The sequence below is a fragment of the Dermochelys coriacea genome, chromosome 3, assembly GCF_009764565.3.
Source record: "Dermochelys coriacea isolate rDerCor1 chromosome 3, rDerCor1.pri.v4, whole genome shotgun sequence".
Taxonomy (NCBI): domain Eukaryota; kingdom Metazoa; phylum Chordata; order Testudines; family Dermochelyidae; genus Dermochelys; species Dermochelys coriacea.
The window spans coordinates 173,392,948-173,409,092 of NC_050070.1; the positions used below are offsets into that span (position 1 = coordinate 173,392,948).

General features: G+C 44.1%; 1 protein-coding gene, 2 long non-coding RNA genes and 1 other non-coding gene across 4 annotated transcripts in view; 2 read left to right on the forward strand and 2 right to left on the reverse strand.

The window, feature by feature from the left end:
* LOC122459444 overlaps window positions 1-16,145 on the reverse strand; it is a 472,186-nt gene that overhangs the window by 178,037 nt on the left and 278,004 nt on the right. The gene's annotated exons all lie outside the window — the stretch shown is intronic.
* On the reverse strand, window positions 646-4,722 carry LOC122459528. The gene is made up of 2 exons (XR_006280287.1): window positions 4,643-4,722; window positions 646-890 (listed from the first exon to the last, which is right to left on the reverse strand). It is a non-coding gene; the product is annotated as an uncharacterized LOC122459528 (long non-coding RNA).
* On the forward strand, window positions 5,707-5,800 carry TRNAI-UAU. Its single transcript has 2 exons — window positions 5,707-5,744; window positions 5,765-5,800. It is a non-coding gene; the product is annotated as a tRNA-Ile (tRNA).
* Window positions 10,633-16,145, forward strand: part of LOC122459527 — a 134,913-nt gene continuing 129,400 nt past the window's right edge. The window contains exon 1 of the long non-coding RNA XR_006280286.1: window positions 10,633-10,776. This is a non-coding gene — a long non-coding RNA (uncharacterized LOC122459527). The remainder of the gene's footprint in view (window positions 10,777-16,145) is intronic.

The following is a 16,145-nucleotide window of genomic DNA, read 5'->3' on the forward strand; positions in this document are numbered from 1 at the left end:
TAGCTTTCCAAAACTACTTTTAGTGGAAATTAGTTAGTCAGCAGTGGCCACTTAGAAAAGCAATGCTCATCTTCAGGAGGATTTAAATTTGTTAGGAAAATTTTCTGCTCAATCTACTGTACTACAAAGAGAAATGGAAATACTGGCCACTTATAATCGGCAAATGAAGATTACTATCTTTATAGTATAAATATTACTAATTTAATGATGTGGGCTTTTTTTTCTAAATTTTTAAATATAAAAGCAGTCACTTTACCACTGTCTATGATATATGCATGTGGGAGGCACTGAAATCATCCAGTCCTATTTGTGCACCTAGAAGTTGGGCATATAGAATAATGATTTTATGGCTGCTATATAATAGTGACAAGAACCAAAAGGTCCTGTTTTTATACTTTGATGTAACTCATCGTGTCCTCACTTTATCAAGAGTACAAAGAGTCTTCAGCATAAGGTGTTCAGAGTATTGTACCTACAAAAACCGATCAAATTAACCGCTTGCTATAATAGCTTCCATTTTTGGCTTCTCATTCTGTAAAACTCAAGAGTGGCTGCATAGGGGCACTGATGTGAAAATGGTTAATAACTTTGTAAATTAATTCACATATAATAATTAGCCAAATGGGGAGAAATAGAAACAATATATGCTGACATGTTGCTTTATTTACTTGTTTGGAAACATGGGTATTTAAAAAGAGCAACACACAACCTTCTGCACACACATTTCTTGTTACAGAAGATTGCTAACATCATAGTGAGGCATGTGGAATTATTCAGAGGTCAGCTGCACAGCAGCCATGAAAATGTCAGTTTCATGATCTTTGTAAGACAGACATAGGCTAAGTTTGATTGGCACTAGCAGCTATTTGCATGTTAGTGATGCTTCATTACTGTTATAGGAAGAGACAAATAAGAATAGTTCACTTTTTTCATCAACCATTAAACATTGCCAGCTTACTACTCTGTTAGTGCTGAGACAGTTCTATTGGCTTTGCCAGTTATATCATTAGAAAGTGCCTTCCTCACTACCGCTGTTGATGGGGGGAAGAAATGAAGAGTTTTGACATGTCACACCAGCTACTATGGCTACCACTAAGGAACAACAAGCAGGCAGAGCTCCATTTGCCTGGGAATCAATGAAGTATTTACACCTTAGCAAGTGGCAGATGTCAATTTAAAATAAAAGAGCAGATCTCCAACCATTTTGACATACTGACTCAGAGTGACAGTTTCATACGACTTTCTCCAAGCAGTTGCCTCCTCTGCAATTTCCAATTCGTTACAGAGCTGGGGCCTTTTGAGACTTGTTTTCATGTAGACAAGGTGCTTCTAATTTGTGCGCAATACAGCTGTTTTGCTGTCAATAATGTCATGAGCATTACTAAAAATATATTCAAACTGTGTACTCCAGTGTTCCCTCTAATTTTTTACATTCATATGCAGAATTAATTCTGTTATGTGCACCAATATGAAGGTGGTATGTGGCAGAGGTGGGGCCAAGGGGTTTGGAGTGTGGGAGGGGGCTCAGGACTGGAGTAGAGGGTTGGGGTGCAGGGAGGGGGGTGTTGAGGACTCTGGCTGGGGGTGCGGGCTCTGGGGTGGAGCCGAGGATGTGGGGATTGGGTTCGGAAAGGGGCTCAGGGCTAGGGCAGAGGATTGGGGTGTGTCGGAGGTGAGGGCTCTGGCTGGGGGTACAGGCTCTGGGGTGGGGCTGGAGATGAGAGGATTAGGGTGTGGTGGGTAAGGGCTCTGGCCGGGGGTGCAGGCTCTGGGGTGGGGCTGGGGATGAGGAGTTTGGGGTGCAGGCTGCTCTGGCGCTGTGGCGGGGAGAGAGGACTCTCCCCAGGCCTCTCTTGCCACAACAGCTCAGGGCCGGATGAGAGGCACCTCTCCCCGGCGGTGGCAGCTTCGGCAGGACTGGGCTGGGCCAGGGGAGGGGTGCCTCTCCCCACCTGCATGGCCCTTGATAGCCTGCTGCACACCTGCACAGCTTAGAGGGAATTCAGGTATACTCTATTGGCAACAGCGAAAACAAGAAATTGCTGCAACTGACCTCTCACTGGTGGTGGGTGGGAATAGGATTCAGAGCTTTTTGGCAAAGTTGTGATCAATACACCTTAGGCCAAGTCTACACTACCAACTTGCATCGGTATAGCTATGTTGCTCAGGGGTCTGAAAAATCCACACCTCTGAGTAACACAATTATACCAATCTAATCCCCAATATAAAGAGCGCTATATTGAGGGTCGACATAGGTCTCACCTTTCACAAACGGGGATTAACAGCCAACGGGAGAAGCTCTCCTGTCAGTGTAGTAGCGTCTTCACTGCACAGCTGCAGCCTTTTAAGTGTAGCCTAGGGATGTAAATAATGTGTAAAATCAGTAACTGTGTAACCGATTAAAATTCTATCGGTTACACAGTTAAACGTTTATCCGGGGAACTAGTGGTACGGGGGGGTCTGCAGCACCCCCACATTTTATATGGGGCTCCGCTGCTGCCCCCGCGCCTGGGGATCCCCGCTGTTGCTGATGCGTCCGGGGCTCTGCTGCCGCCCAGCATCTAGGCGCACCTGGGGTCCCGGCTGTTGGGACAGCCTGGAGGGGCCCCGGCCATGGGCCCGGGATGCCGGGCAGCAGCAGAGCCCCAGCACTGGGCAGCAGCTGGGATGCCGGGTGCACAGGGATGCCAGGAGGCAGCAGAGCTCTGGGCATGGGGACTGGCAGCCGGAGGGACCCTGGGCAAGCAGGGCAGCAGCTCGACCCTGGGCACGGGTTGGCAGCCAGGACCCAGCATGGGGTTTAACTGTTAACAGAAACCGATAACCATCAAGCTTATCGGTTAACCAGTTAAACTTTTGCATCCCTAGTGTAGACTGTCCTTAGTCTCAGCCAAGAGGAGATGCTCAGAAGGAAATAGTTATTTATCTTACAATTTTATTCTGCCACCCCTCACTGCCACATATTTGAGTGCCTTCCCCATAAAATCATTAGCAGCAGTGAAGTACCTAATGGACTTCACAGTGTTTCTGGCCCTTTTGGAGTAAGAACCCTGCTTGGGGTATTTTGTTTGTTTCTGTTGGTTGTTCCTTTCGTGTATCACCTGCTTACTCAAAGACTAAAGGCGCTGGAGTAGCGTAGGTGTAACAGTGGATAGAATTTAGCCCTATGGGCTTTAAACTATTGACATGTATTCTGTGGGCGTAATTTAAGAGCCTACTCCAGCTCCCACCGTAGTCAAGAAGAGCTCTGTGTAGCTGAAAAGCTTGGCTCTTTCACCAAGTGGGTCCAATAACAGATATTCACTCATCTTATCCCTCTCATATTCTGGGACCAACATGGCTACAGCAATACTGCAAAAAACAATGGGAAGTTTGTCATTGATGTGAATGTGAGCAGTATTAGGCTTTTAAATATTTTCTTATTTTATACAATTCCAGCAACTTCTGAGGATCTGTCTTGGAAGTTATTTTAAAACGTTTTATTTTTTCCAAGAAGGTGAAGTATCTCATTATTTCTGATCACACAAAGGTTTATGGGGGACAGAAAAGGAACATGAAATGGCAAGGGGTGTAAATGTGCATTATGAACTAGTTAGTCGTATCCTTCTCTTCCTCTGCCTTTCCTTACCCCACAAACGAGAGAAGTATAAATTAAAGCTGCCTTTGGGGAGTTGCGAGGTTCACCTGGTAACATTGACTTCTTCATAAATTACTATTTTTGCAGAGAAACCAGGAATCCAATTAACAAGAAGATTGGATTACTTTCTCACCCTCTGTGACTTTGTTTACACACATACATTCTTACACCTAGTGGCAATGTAGCTTTGGCAATTCTAACAATGGTGGATGTGCTAGTGTAGACAAGTCAGAGTCTCTGAGGAGGTTTAGATGACATGAGACAGTGATAAAAATGCCAAAGGCTACTTCATACCAGTGACAGAGCAATAATCAGAGAAATTCCTCAAATCCTTGGTGTAGATAAACCTGTGAGATATGGACAAACTTGCCCTGCTGCTGTACCTGTGTATCTCACAAATCTCATTAGCACTGAATTCACTAAAAATGTTAACTTGCTCTAGGAGTGGCTCAGACTACAAGATTCTTCTAATTCTCAGTGAAATGCATGCTTTCAGGACTGTAATAGGCAGAGTGAAGCAGGAAGTGATTATGGACGATCTTTGGTTGTGAGGTTTGTTTTGTTTTTTAAACAAGGTTGCTCTGGACTGTGTGGTTAATTTAGTCTGTTTCATCATTGGTTTTGGTAAGAAAAACTAAATTCAGGCTTAAGGAGAATAATGTCAAATACATAAGCCACTTCGATGCTGCCCGAATGTTGGGCCAATAAACCTTAAACCAGCAATGAAATATTTTATTTGCATATGTAGCGAAGAAATTCTTTGTTTGAGCTGTAGCTCACGAAAGCTTATGCTCAAATAAATTTGTCAGTCTCTCAGGTGCCCCAAGTCCTCCTTTCCTTTTTGTTCAGAGCCCAATTCTTCTCTATTCTAGTCAATGGGAGCAGTCGCAGGTGCTTAGTCACTTATGCTGTTATAAGACTGCAAAGAGAAAGTAAAGTTAAAAAACCAACCAACCCCCCTCACTAATATATCCCCCCCCCCCCGCAAAAAAATCCACAACCCACCATCCAAGCAAACGCCAAGGCTATGGAAAGGACACAGTCCAGGAGTGCTCCTCCGCAGTGTCTACCTGCACCAGGACACAAGTGTGCAAAGTTGTTTTAGGTGTCAGAGGAGCAGCCGTGTTAGTCTGTATTCGCAAAAAGAAAAGCAGTACTTGTGGCACCTTAGAGACTAACAAATTTATTAGAGCATAAGCTTTCGTGAGCTGTAGCTCACGAAAGCTTATGCTCTAATAAATTTGTTAGTCTCTAAGGTGCCACGGGTACTCCTTTTCTTTTTGCAAAGTTGTTTTAGGTGAAGAAGGGGGTGGGGGAACCCCCAAAAGTATAAAAAGTGATTCTCTCTGACTGGGCCCGGGAAGCCTTTAGCTCCCTGCCCTAAAGGGTGGCGGCTGCCGCTGGGAGGGAGATTTCCGATGAGTCCCTCTCGGGAAAAGAAAGTCACCCAAAGCCCGCTGTGGCAGAGCAGACATCAGCGGAACTGAAGGGGCTGAGCGCCCGCCCGCCCTTCCCCTCGCAGCCGGGGACAGAGCGGAGGGGAAGGGGGGCCGCGGCAGGGCACAGCGAGCTGCCCAGGGGAGCGGCGCCACGCGCGGGATCTAGGTCCCGGCTCGTGGCCCAGCGGAGCCGGAGCTCTGTCATAGCGGGCCCGCTGCTCTGCGCCAGGCTAGGCCCCGCCCGGCCCGGGAGCTTAGCCAGGGGCCCTACGGCGGGGTGCGGCGCTGCCAGGCGCCCGACACCCCGCGTGTAACCGGGGGGGCAGCCCCCCGCAGCCGGCACCGCGCTGCACCGGCCCCCTTGCAGCGCCCCGCCGCCGAGCCCCCGTGGTGCACCCCTCCCTGGCGGGGAGCCGACGCGGGGCTGCACCGAGCCCACGGCTTGGCTCTCCCGCCAGGCCCTGCCGCGCTCCCCGCTAGCACAGGGCCGGGCCCGCCTCTGCCGCGCGCCGCCTCCCCCTCCCCCAGCCGTGTCCGCGCGGCAGCTTGGAAGAGAAGAGTGGTGAAGTGCGCCGCTCCCCACCTCCGGGCGCACCATTGATAAACCGTTCGGAAGGACACGCTGTCAGGGCTCCAGTGGCGCAATCGGTTAGCGCGCGGTACTTATACAGCAGTACAGAGCCGAGCAATGCCGAGGTTGTGAGTTCGAGCCTCACCTGGAGCACATGTTCTTTTGGGACACGCACCGCACGTTTTTCGTCTTTGGTTTTAAGAGTGTTTGCCGCTTTCGACCACGGCTTGCCCTAGGAATCACTGCTGAGCCTGGCGACGGCTACATTATGCAGCCATTTTCTGTGTGTGTAACCCTGCGTAAGGGCGCTAATCGATACGCTGCATTATATAATAAACACACAGCAGCATAAAACTGTTTTTCTCTCTGAATCTATTTCTATATACACACTTTTATGTGTGTATCTATAGAAATACACATTTTTTTCTATTATATGGATGTGTACACATATACATACGTGCAGGTGATTTTGGTATGTGTCGGTGTATATTTCATGTATGCTTCTGCCTTTGTTGATACATCCAAACTAGTTTTTGGAATGATGTAATTCACACATTTTCTTGGGAACAGATGCATACATGATCTTTGGGGTGAACCATTTTTAAAAAATTCATGTGATTTACTGTATATATTATGATATATGTAAAATATGGATTATTGTTTAATTTATAGTATAAAGGTGAGTTCATGCAAACTAGTTCTCCGAGGCTGCACACTGATAAATAGTCTTTTTCCTCATTTGAATTAGATGTATATTGTGTAGCGTGACAATATAATAATTGGCTTTTAAAGTCTGGACGATTAGGGTTGCTGGGCATCCGGTTTTTGACCAGAATGCCCGGTTGAAAAGGGACTCTGGTGGCTCTGGTCAGCACTGCCAACCAGGCCGTTAAAAGTCCGGTCGGCGGTGCTGCGCATCTAAGTCCCTGCCTGTCCTGGCTTTGTGCTGTGCCCCGGAAGTGGCCAGCAGCTCTGGCTCCTAGGCAGAGGGGCCCTGGGGCTCCACGTGCTGCCCCCACGAGCACTGGTTCCCAGGAACTGCGGCCAATGGAAGCTGGGGGGGTGGCACTGTCTGCAGGCAAGAGTAGTGCATGGAGCCTCCTGGCCCCACCTTAGCCCCACTGCACCGCTGATGGGGAGCCACACAAGGTAATCCCGTGCCTCTGCCCCAGCCAAGTGTCCCCAAACCCGGAGCCCCCTGCTGCACCCCAAGCCCCTCGTCCCCAGCCTTACCCCAGAGCCCGCATGCCCAGTCCAGGGCTTATACCCCCTCCCTCACTCCAATCCCCTGCCACCCCTTCCCGCACTCTGAATCCCTTGGCCCACCCCCCAGTCTGGAGCCCCCTCCTGCACCCAAACTTCTCATCCCCAGCCCTACCGCGGAGCCCGCACCCCCAGCTGGAGCCCTCACCCCCTCCCTCACCCCAATCCCCTGCCTCAACCCACGGCCCCCTTCCACATTCCGAAACCCTCATTTCTGGCCCCACCCTGGAGCCCGCACCCGTAGTTAGAGCCCGCACCCCCTTCTGCACCCCAACTCTTTGCCTCAGTCTAGTGAAAGTGAGTGAGGGTGGGGGAACGCGAGCCATTGAGGGAGGGGAAATGTAGTGAGTAGGGGCGGGGCCTCAGGGAAGGGGCAGGGCTACGGTGTTCAGTTTTGTGCGATTAGAAAGGTGGCAACCCTAGACTCAATCATGATATTATTCTCTGCAATTGTGGATTATGTTGAAAGTATTTAAAAAGCTAATACATCAAAAGTAAAAATAAATCATTGTAAGCTGCTTGGAGTGACTTTGGAGGTCTGTGCTGTTAGTGACATGTCAAAAAGGGAAATAGCAAAATGCTTGATAAAGATTGACATGGTGGTGACTGGATTATGGATGCTTCCATAATATAACGAACAAATACAAAATAATACATAAATAGCTCTTTGTTTACATTCAGTGTCACCTTATCTTTCTTCATGCACTAGTCCAGTGCCACAATAGTCAAGTTTAAACCCAAACTTAAAAAAAATTGAAAACATAAAAATCATTCATAAAAAATATTGCTTGCATTGAAGACAATGTCAAAGACCCATGTTGCATCAATGGGAACAAGATCAGATCCTAGGTTTTGTGAAACATACAGTTTGGGATTAAACTACTTTACAATAGCCTTTTATCAAATGTCCTTACCATTTCCCTTTTAGATGCTACGAGATGAGACCATCTGGAGTTGGCTGTCCCCAGAGTTTAAAGTTTTATATATGGGATTTTGGTCTGGCCTACTAGAGACTGGGGACAGCTATGAAATTCTCATCTGATTCTGAATTTACCCAAAATATAGGGATGTATGGATCCACGTTTTTTTATTCAGACCTTTCTCTTATTATTACCTTTGCTATCATGCACACTTCGGCTGCACAACAGAATACAGGGTAGAAAGGACTTCCTTCTATAATAGTGTATATTTTGCACAGGTGTCTAGTTGAACTTCCTCTTTGTTCTAATGAGCACTTTGGTTTTCTAATCTGGATTTAAAATGGCAGGGGAAAAAAAAGATTATAGGGTATGTCCATACATACAGCGATGCAGTGACCCCGCTGCATTGATACAGATGCACCACTGCAGCGCATCTAGTGAAGATGCTCTATGCCAGGGGTTGGCAACCTTTCAGAAGTGGTGTGCTGAGTCTTCATTTATTCACTCTAATTTAAGGTTTCGCATGCCAGTAATACATTTTAACGTTTTTAAAAGGTCTCTTTCTATAAGTCTATAATATATAACTAAACTATTGTTGTATGTAGAGTAAATAAGGTTTTTAAAATGTTTAAGAAGCTTCATTGAAAATTAAATTAAAATGCAGAGCCCCCTGGACCGGTGACCAGGATCCGGGCAGTGTGAGTGGCACTGAAAATCAGCTCGCGTGCCGCTTTTGGCATGCGTACCATAGGTTGCCTACCCCTGTTCTATGCTGAAAGGAGAGAGCTCTCCTGTCAGCATAAAAAAACTATCTCTGCAAGTGGCATAAGCTATGTTGGTGGGAGAAGTGGAGAGGGTCTTGGGACCATGTAGCACACCTCTGTGTACAGACAGGCCATACTGTAGTTGGAGTTTCTGGAAGGAATATTGGCAGCACAAACTACTATGGCAGCTTCACCATTCTTGTTAAGGGTGTGGAGTATGCTTCTTGCTTTGTCTGGCTAGCTTCAAGAGACTGGAAAGAAAACAAAGTTGTATTCTATTTATATCTATGCTAATTACTATTTCTGTTGACAACACACAGGTGTCAGTCATTTGTTTTGATAAAGTAAAGCTCAGCTCTGAGGTATTTTTGTGTGTATGACCAAAATGTAATACAGTATGCTTCTGCTTATTTCTGTGCTAAAATCTTGCAAGGCAGTTAAGTGATCAGTACTCTTGTATTTTAAAATGAAGTTTGAAAATCTGATACCCTAAACTACCTCTGCTGGCTATCTTACTCTCTGGCTGGCACTCATCTTGGGAATGATAACCTTTGTCCAGTCCAGTAAACACTTGTGCACATGAGAGAGCCCACGTTGCAGAGAGCCCAACTAAGACTTAAGCATCACTAGTGTCCCGTCCCTGTCTCCCCCCTGCCTGCGCTTTTTTTTTTTTTTTTAAAGACTCAAGTGGGACTAACTAGCTTTAGTTTTTATGGTGTGTGTAACCCATGAGTGACTTGCCTAAGCAATCTCACGGAAGTGAAGGCAGGGGCGGCTCTACCAATTTTGCTACCCCAAACGGTCATCGACGAATTGCTGCCGCCTCCTCACCTGCGGTGGAGCTGCCGCCGAATTGCCACCGTGGCAGGAAGAGCAGCGGGGCTGCCTCCGGACTGCTGCCCCATTTTGAATGCTGCCCCGAACACCTGCTTGGAAAGCTGGTGCCTGGAGCCAGCCCTGAGTGGAGGGTATGGGATAGAAGAAGAGTAAAGAAACTTCCCTCCCTTTCCTTCTCAAGTGTTGGCAGAACAGGCCCGTGGTGATCTTGTTTCTAGTCAATCTCCTGTTTCTCATCCTTTTTGTACCAGCTGGAAATGTTTGGGTTGCAAACATCTTGGGAAGTGCTTAGATTTAAACAGATTTTTATTCAATCACGTCTGGCAATATTAGGTATTATAAAAATTAACAAATCCCCTACAAATTTCAGATTAAACTACTGTCTGGGATCCTTTGGCTGTCCTGAAGTCATAGTATCCAATATCACTCATCTTACACTATATGTGGAGGCCTCTGCATAATGGTTTATGTTATGAAGCACTAGTTCCATGCAAACCATGCTTTCTATAGGTTTCAGAGTAGCAGCCATGTTAGTCTGTATTCGCAAAAAGAAAAGGAGTACTTGTGGCACCTTAGAGACTAACAAATTTATTAGAGCATAAGCTTTCGTGAGCTACAGCTCACTTCATCGGATGCATTTGGTGGAAAAAAACAGAGGAGAGATTTATATACACACACAGAGAACATGAAACTTAGTTTTCCAACAGATGGAGCTATGATCACACACACAAACATGAAGTGGAGGGGAAGGAGACAGCGGTTCCAGACTTCCTAAAAATAATAGTCACTTGCCATTGTGCCAAACACTTATTTTGTTTGTTCTACACAGCAGAAAACAATAGGCATGCATTCCAGTGGCTCGATAGAAGGCCAAATTAATAATTGGAGGGATAGATGGGATTCTGTGAGCCATCCCCCTCCTGCTCATCTCTCAAGCTACATGTATTGTTTGGTGCTACTTAAAGTGAATGCTATGGATGGAATCTAAATGAGAACACTAAATGATTTCATAGCAGTTTGACTTCTTCAGTGCTGGTGGATGGTGTCAGACTAACAGCCCGACAGACTGCATTCTGTCCACAGATCAGATACAGAACAGTTGGCATTAGTGGAAACTCCCGTAAATTTTGCTGTCAAAGGGCCAAGCTGCTCTCCACACTAGTGCTTAGTCCAATAGCACTGTTAGACTAGGAGAGGGTAATCAACTGGGAAGGAAGAGGAAAAGCCTCTGTGCAGAGGATAGGAACAGTGTGTGGGGATCCAGGCAAACTTCTGGAGTCTCTTCTTGCTGGTAGTACCTTAATATGACTACACCATTATTCCTGGGGGACAAGGGCAGTGAGAGGTGAGTGACTGGGGCAAAAGGACAGAAGAGTGGTGAAGAGGCAGAGTGGATTTCTTTGGGGGCTAAAAGCACGTAATAGAGGGATAGGAGACTGAGTAAAGGCTGAGATGGGAGGAATTAAAAAGGAAAGGTAGGAATAGCCTGGTAATGGTGGAAGAGAGCACCACACAGGAGACTGAAAGGAAATCCACTGAAAAGATATATCAAGAAAATGACAGAGGGGAAAATGGAGTGAAAGAGGAGAAGGAGGTACAAACACAAGAGGAAAGCATAATAGTTTTAAAAAGACTGATTTATAGAAAAATGAAATGGGCTGGACTCTGGGTTGTGAACACACATATTTTGTCCAAAGCAAGGTAATGGTAAGAGCCAATTGGGTTCACCTACAGAAACTTGTGATGGTGACTGCAGAATACAGTCTGGTCATCAGCCTGTTGACTTCTCCACTAAGGGACAGGAGTAGCAATAGCAACCTAGACTGAGGCCTAAGATTCCCCTATATGCTTCTCCTATAGTGTGGAGACAGGGGGTTCTCGTCCCCCTTCCTTCTACCTTGTGTGGTCACCAATATCTGTGCAGCAGTGTGAGAGCATCTCCATTGCTGCAAATGCTAAGGCTGGGGCTGGGAATGGCTGCAGAATTGAGCACACATTTGAAGGAGGGAAAGGGAAATCTGAAGATACAACTAGGGTGCCTAAACACCTCAGAATATCTGGGCCCTGGTTCTTAAAATATTTTGCATTTTATGTAATGAGCTACACCAATGCAAAAAGCATTTAAAAAGCTACTCCCAGTAAATGACAGGTGAACTTGATTTAGTAGTACTAGTTTATGCTGCTACTTAATTTGTAGCCTAATCAATCCTGAAACATCTTGGCTCTTTAGCTATGAAAGTGGTTGCTGTAACTAGCATGTTTGACTTAAATATTATGAAAGGTAACGTGTTGTATATTTGGTTGTTGTGGTAATAGAATCTTGTTGCTATGGCAACTGAGTAAGATTAGAGGACAGCCCAGTCAGTTTTAGCTGGTTTTTGGTTTAGTTCAGTGTGTGGCAATAAATGGCTGCTTTTAAGGTTTACAGCTCTGTCTCAAGTGATTTCTTCCTAAAACAGTTTCCCCTAAGGATGTAACATAAAGTAACTAGATGTCTGATTGAACTTGTTCCTATTCAAGTCGATTATGTTTTTGCCATTGATTTCACTAGGATCAGGATTGGGCTCATTAACATGGCTTGTGGTTAAGACTAAAACTTGCCTCAGACTTCAGTGCCTAATCTGATTGGGTGCTTTGGAAATCCCTCTCAGTGCCTTTGGAAAATCTGGCCCTTTCTAAGAATTGTAAGGTAGGAGGTGTTTGTCTCATTGCTTCAAGGGTATACCAACCCATCTTCTCATTACACCCAGCTGTGAAGCTGGCAGAGGGAGTTCATTATGGATATGCATGGGTGCAATTCCACGGAAGTCAATGATAAGAATTTGATCCCAAAGTGGTGGGAAGCTTCCATCTGACTGCAAGGAAACTAGGAGCTGCATAGGGTAAACATTTAGCTTTTAAGTATGATCTACTGCAGTATTCAGCAGTAAGTATCTGATTGGCAGGATTCAGCAGAGAATATTGGTTGAAAACAGAAGCCCAAATTGGAGTAAATAGGCCAACTTGAGTCCTCTTTTTCCATGTATGCAAGGAATGGGAACAATTGTATCTTGTGGTTCCAATCCTTCTTGCTCTTGGCTCTTCCAAAATGCAAACTTTTTTTGCAACTGAAACTAGAGGCCAGCATTTAGGACCCAGAACCATGGTTAGCCACTTCAAATGCATATGCACCCTGATGACCAATCCTATATAGTGCACAGATTACAGCTATCTTTGGCAGGCATCAGTGTGGGGGACCTTGTGCAGTACCACAGCTGGGTTGGGATACATACAGGCTAGTGTGAATGCTACTCTGGTAGATATCTAATACAATCTTTCTATTCTTAACTTCTGTTTCCTTAAATGATTCACTGTCTAGAATACATTCAAACAGTTGGCAGTAAGACTGGATGCATCATAGCTCTTTATAATAATAATTAATTAATAATAATAAAATACTACTCTGCATGAATAAGGATGACAGAATGTGCCCAGTTGCAGTTAGTGCATGCTCCACTTTTCAGTCAAGCACAAGTTTTGAGGTGCCTTAGTTCTGATCCTTGCCCCCCCCATAGGAAATGACAAAAACATTTCCTATAGTTTGATCACTTCAATACACTTTGAATCAGTAACTAGGTCTCCACCATTAGGAAGCTATGCAACCACTCCTTGCCGTTGGTGTTATCCACCAAGATCAAAACTATTAGGTGGTACATTGAAAGCAGAAGGAATGCAAGAGGACAGTAGATGTTTCAACATAGCTCTTTTATTAATTGCTTAAAAAAATCTATTGAAGGAGTAAGGTATAAGCACAAGTGATGCTGCAGAATCTGGACTATTACCACACAATGGTAACCTCCAAAGGTGGCCTGGAATGCACTGGCCTTAGCAGGAATGCACTGTTTGATTTTAGATTAATAGCCCAAGCAAAGGTGTTCAAATATATATTTTTAAAAATGTACAGCAGAACTTCACCTGTGTGAGCATCAGAAGGGAAGATGAAGGCATGGCAGATCTACAGGACGCAGTATTTGTAAAGTAAGTTATAAAGAGTAACTTTGTTTTCCTAGGAAGTAATAATAATCGGTGTGTATGATCCCATCATACTGTGTTGCTTACAATATGGGTTCCTTGCCTAATGCAACACTGTAGCCCATGAGGCTAGTTTGCTAGCTTGCTATATTGCATGTTTTCTTCATTGGTTTGATTATATATATTTTTAGGGTTTTGTTTATACCAAATTCTAGTATGTTACTCAAAATAGTTGGCTGTAATGCAAGGAATCTACAGGCCTGTATCCTGTATGATTAAGCTAGGGCAAGTTTGCCAAAGATTACACTTATGCTTATGTAAATGGCCTATTGGTAACACCTTTGTCTTTGGGGAACTGAATGGAGAACCAAACAGAGAACTGAATGCTTACCATTAATCTGGAACAGCCCACAAGTTACACCTCGGAACATGGAAGTCATGATTTAGGCAAAGGTAATGGTTTCAGGGATGAAATAATTGATATTAACACATATGAATATATCTAGTAATGTTAGGCTATAGAATAAGTGGTACCTGAAGATTTATCTGGGTGGGGAAATAAGACTTGGGTATGGTAGGTTGGGCACTGATATGACCATCCAGGGTATTGCCAGGACCTTATAAAAGGGCAAACGACCATGCAGAGGGGTCACTCTTTCTATCTTCCGCTAAGCTATTAGCTCAGCTTTAATGATATAGCTTAGCTAGTCGACACTCAAACCTGATCTCTACCAACTTGGGGAACCTGGACCATCGAATTCATCGGGCATGCCAGAGACAAGGCTGGTCCTTTGTCTCCCACTACTAGGTCTCCAGGGAAGGGTGAGTGCTAGTTTTCTAGTCTAAAAGACTATTTCATATTACCACCCAGGACCATTGAGTTGTATTACTACTTTGTGACTCTGTGTTTTATAGCTTTGATTATCCTTTCATTTGTTTTAATAAAGATCTTGAAATTTTGGTATTGTCGTCACCCTGAGAGTCCATTGGAGTTGGCTTCCAGTGGAATAACTTAAGAACCCACTTGTTTCCTCTATGTTTGTGTGTGTAAATTCCTACAAAATACTGGAGTATGTAGATGCTAAATAATACAAGAAAGTAATTAGTTCAAAGGTTTACATAGAAAGTAATGTAGGCCAAGACTTTCCAATAACATTGCGGTTTGGATGAGGCTGAAATAAAACACTAGCAACATCTGACTTATTGTACTTACTAAAAAGGCTTATGAAACTGAAGCAACAATTAGCTGAAATTGTTCATATTCATTAGATGTTCTTTTTTCCAACTTAAAGAAATGTCAGTAAGCTGCAAGATGAGGAGCATGTTGCATTTAGTTCTCTGTCTAATGTTGGTCAATAAATTCTGTTGTATGCCTAGTAACCGCATTTTAAATGGCATTAATTTATGGTGATGTAAATAGGGAAAATGCCACTGAAGTCAATAGAGTTGCTCCCACTCAAACAAGCCGAAAACTTGGCTTTATGTTTACATGCTGGCAGTGCATTCTCTTAAAAACCTTTCCATGATTTAAGAATAACCACATCTAATTACATTGCCTCAAGCATCAGTAGCTGCAGCTGAGCTTGTGCAAGACGTTTGTGTTGCAAGTGACAGGTAAAAGTTGCACCTATCTCTTGCATAGTCAAATCTAGTCTTTCTACAATTCTAAATTCCAAAAATGGAAAGGCATGTGTTTTTCTCCAGTATTATGGACCCTAATGCCTTTTGCACTTGTAGTAAAGAACCTGCTTCTGTGCACTAAGCAGCTTCATGAAGAGTCAAGTTCTAGTTACAGCTTAATAGCCGTATTGACCACAGTTGACATGAATGGATTTGGCATGTGTTGCCTTATTGATAGGCTTCATCTTCCTTCTATACTATCTTAATGAACACTGAGTTGTATTTACATAAAGGTTTCATTATAGTCAAAATGTTGGCTTCACATAGTCGTAGATGCAGTTAACTGAATAAATGGCATTTTAACTAGGGCTGTCAAATGATTAAAAAAACTAATAGCAGTGTGATAAAACTGTTAATAGAGGAATACCATTTATTATAAAAATAATTTTGGATGTTCAAATTGATTTTCAATTACAACACAGAATACAAAGTGTACAGTGATCACTTTATATTTTACTAAAAATATTTGCACTATAAAAAAGAGTATTTTTCAATTCACCTCATACAAGTACTGTAGTACAATCTCTTTATCATGAAAGTGCAATTTACAAATGTAGAATTATTTTAGTTCAGTTATGTTTAACCCCCCCCCCAAAAAAAACAAAAACAAAAACAAAAAACTTTAGGGCCTGCAGGTCCACTGAGTCCTACTTCTTACTCAGCCAGTCACTAGGACAAACAAGTTTGTTTACATTTATGGGAGATCATGCTTCCCACTTTTATTTAGAACATCACCTTTTGTAGCCAGCATTGCAAGGTATTTACATGTCATTCCAGAAGACATGCTTCCACGCTGATGATGAGTTCTGTTCAATAATGATCCAAAGCAGTGCAGAATGATGCATATTCATTTTCTTTATCTGAGTTGGATACCCCCAACAGAAGGTTGGGGTTTTTTTTGGTTTTTTTTTGGTGGTTTGGGTTCTGTAATTTCCGAATTGCGGTGTTGCTCTTAAGACTTCTGGTAGCATGTTCCACACCTTATTCCTCTCAGACTTTGAAGGCACTTCAGATTCTTAAACC